The sequence below is a fragment of the Symphalangus syndactylus genome, chromosome 12, assembly GCF_028878055.3.
Source record: "Symphalangus syndactylus isolate Jambi chromosome 12, NHGRI_mSymSyn1-v2.1_pri, whole genome shotgun sequence".
NCBI lineage: Eukaryota > Metazoa > Chordata > Mammalia > Primates > Hylobatidae > Symphalangus > Symphalangus syndactylus.
Window position 1 is genome coordinate 131,923,358 of NC_072441.2, and position 3,753 is coordinate 131,927,110.

The 3,753-nt window shown below is 45.4% G+C and overlaps 1 pseudogene; it reads right to left on the reverse strand.

The window, feature by feature from the left end:
• Positions 1-2,235: 2,235 nt before the first annotated feature.
• Positions 2,236-3,474, reverse strand: LOC129469097 (large ribosomal subunit protein eL6-like; annotated as a pseudogene).
• Positions 3,475-3,753: the final 279 nt, after the last annotated feature.

Below are 3,753 nucleotides of genomic sequence, written 5' to 3' on the forward strand. Positions count from 1 at the left end.
CGCCACTGCACTCCAGCCTGGGCAACAGAGCGAGACTCTATCTCAAACAACAACAACAACAAACCTAATAGTTAAGTACTGGCCTAATAAATTACAATATCCTGTTACAATGCAACCTTATGCAACCATTAAAATGATACCAAATAAAAAGGATATAGCAACACAGAAAATGTTTTTGGCCGGGTGCGGTGGCTCATGCCTATAATTCCAGCACTTTGGGAGGCTGAGGTGGGTGGATCACGAGGTCAGGAGTTCGAGACCAGCCTGGCCAATATGGTGAAACCCTGTCTGTACTAAAAATACAAAAATTAGCCAGGCGTGGTGGTGTGCACCTGTAGTCCCAGCTACCAGGGAGGCTGAGGCAGAAGAATTGCTTGAACCCAGGAGGTGGAGGTTGCAGTGAGCTGAGATTGCACCACCGGATGACAAAGCGAGACTCCATTTCAAAAAAACATAAATAAAAGAGAGAGAGAAAGAAAATGCTTTTAATGTAACCTTAATTATATTAGCAATGTTCCATGTATAAATTCAAATAAACCCAAAGCATATGAAGTAATAAATGAAAATTCACTTCAGGGTAATTATTACTGGAAGTTTTGTGTGTCTGCAAACTTTTTCTATACACACAAAATTGTATATCTCAATACTTTTACTCTTCATGTGTCAAAATTTTTCCATGTCATTAATAGTTCTCTGAAACATTTTAAATGGCAGTTTGATAATGTACTTTGCAAATAACATGTAAGTATGTACTCAATATTCCCATTATTTTCAGTAAAGTATGATAAACTTTTGGATGCAAATAATCGAAACTCACCCAAGCTAGCTTAAGGAAAAGATATAAGCTGCTATAAGGATGCTGAAGTGTTTCACAGGATGCAGAAGTAGGAATGCAGAAAGTGACTAGAATGTAGGTGAAATGCTCCAGAGAATATTTTGTCTCTATCCCTTTGTTTTTGTTTTTTTGTTTTTGAGATGGAGTCTGGCTCTGTCACCCAGGCTGGACTGCAAGCTCTGCCTCCCGGGTTCATGCCATTCTCCTGCCTCAGCCTCCCGAGTAGCTGGGACAACAGGCACCCGCCACTACGCCAGGCTAATTTTTTGTATTTTTAGTAGAGACAGGGTTTCACCGTGTTAGCCAGGATGGTCTTGATCTCCTGACCTCGTGATCCGCCTGCCTCGGCCTCCCAAAGTGCTGGGATTACAGGCATGAGTCACCGCGCCCAGCCTGTCTCTATCTCTTATCTCTGCTTCTCTCCACATCTCTGCCCCTATTCTCCTCTCTCTGCAGACTGGCTTTCTTTGTTTTTCAGTCTATCTGGAGGACAATAGCCATGATACAGTTCCTAAATTTTTATACTCATTCCATTCTAGATATCAGTCCAAACTAAACCAGAATTCCTAGGTGAGAAAGAATATAATTGACCTAGTTTGGCCAGGTGTCTACCCCAATCTAATCAACAGTGGTCAGTGGATCAAGGTTCTGCTTCTGAGGCTTGAATAAGAAAGGTGGTGATGTGAATCAGTCCCACTATTCTCAAAAAAGGGTGAATCACTTGTTAGCTGGGAAGATACCCCAAGAGATGTCTACTAGAGCCTCCATGTGTCAATTTCTCTTCTTAGAATGGATAGATTAAGTGAAATTATTAAGTCAAATGATATGAGCATTTTAAGACCAATTGCTTTCCAATCTACTTTTATTTTTTATTTTTTTTTTTATTTTGAGACAGTCTCACTCTGATGCCCAGGCTAGAGTGCAGTGGCATGATCTCAGCTCACTACAGCCTCTGTCTCCCAGGTTGAAATGATTCTTATGCCTCAGCATCCTCCATGTAGCTGGGATTACAGGTGTACACCCCCCCACCCAGCTAATTTTTTGTATTTTTAGGAGAGACAGGGTTTCACGATGCTGGCCAGGCTGGTCTGGAACTCCTGGTCTCAAGTGGTTCCCCCACCTCGGCCTCCCAAAGTGCTGGGATTACAGGTTTACACCCCCCCACCCAGCTAATTTTTTGTATTTTTAGGAGAGACAGGGTTTCACGATGCTGGCCGGGCTGGTCTGGAACTCCTGGTCTCAAGTGGTTCCCCCACCTCGGCCTCCCAAAGTGCTGGGATTACAGATGTGAGCCACTGCACTCAGCTCCAATCTACTTTTTTTTTTTTTTTTTTTTTTGAGGTGGAGTCTCGCTCTGTCACCCAGGCTGGAGTGCAGGGGTGCTATCTCCCCTCACTGCAAGCTCTGCCTCCCGGGTTCATGCCATTCTCCTGCCTCAGCCTCCTGAGTAGCTGAGACTACAGGCGCCCACCAGGACGCCCGGCTAATTTTTTGTATTTTTAGTAGAGACGGGGTTTCACCGTGTTAGCCAGGATGGTCTCAATCTCCTGACCTCGTGATCCGCCCGCTTCGGCTTCCCAAAGTGCTGGAACTACAGGCGTGAGCCTACAGGCATGAGCCACCGTGCTTGGCCCCAAAAGCTTCTTAAGCTGATAAACAACTTCAGCAAAGTTTCAGGATACAAAATCAATCACTAGCATAAAGCACTAGTATTCCTATCCACCAACAACCGCAGGTGTCTGGGCTTCCGCAGCTTCTTCTTCTTGAAGTAAGCATCAATAAGATGTTTGGGGATTTTTACATTGCCGATATCAATTTTGGTTGAGGTGGCAATGACACATTTCTGGTGTGTTCTTCGTAGAGGAACTCGATTGAGGACCAGAGGTCCAGTCACAAGTAACAAGCCACTAGCCAGCTGCTTCAGGAAAACCACCTTCTTGCCCCTGCGGCGTCCAGTGAGGATGATGAGAATGGTCCCGGGAGTGATGCTGGCTCACAGTTTTCTCATGTGCTGACTGAAGGATTTTTTGCCGTGGCTCAACAGCTTTCAAGGCACGTCTTCAGTAGGATAATATCTAGGCATTTTGCGAAGTTAAACCACCCAGGTATCGCCATTCTTGTCACCACCAACTGGTTTTATAACAGTTGCAAGAAACTTCTTTTTCTTTTCAACCTTAGATTTAGCGGCTGAGTACTTCCTCTTGTACATGGCGTTTCTGGAATACATGGCAGACTGGTAATACCTGTCAATTCCTCTGACAAGGACAGGGTTGTGGCTGCAATGGGGGTTCCCCTTGTTGGGCTTTTTAGCCTTGAGGTTACCCTTTTTCACCTTGCCACCAACATCAGCCTTCTTGGCTTTGGGTTTCTTCTCTTTAGTATCTGGCTTCTCAACTTTTTCACCCACCATCTTGCAAGATGGGAAACAAGTGTCTGCATTTCTTCCAGTCTGCCCACACCTGTTCTCCAGCCACTGCTGTCTCCTGCCTGGTTCCCCTCCTTGCCCTGCCACCAGTTCTTCTGGTCCTCTTCTCCTCCCTGGGAGCCATAGCTGCCTTTGGGCTATACAGGTCTCCCAGCTCTGTTTTCTGGAAAGACAGTATTTGTAGAGAAAGTTCAGAGGTCCTCATTAGCAGGAGTCAACACTGCAGCAGTCTATATTGCAGAACAGAAGCTGGGCACTTACACGTGATATCAAAGCATCAGCTGCCTGGAGAACTTTTCTTTGCTAGTGCTGCGGATAGAGCATGCAATTATGCAGACCAAAGTTTCATTCCCCTGCCCTCAGCTCTCCATGATTTCACCTGCCCCACCCACAGACTCCAATACACAATTCAATCATTGCATTTTGTGTATGGTGTTGTCATTGTCTATCTCCCCCTTAAAGTACTAACTCCGGCTGGGTGTGGTGGCTCATG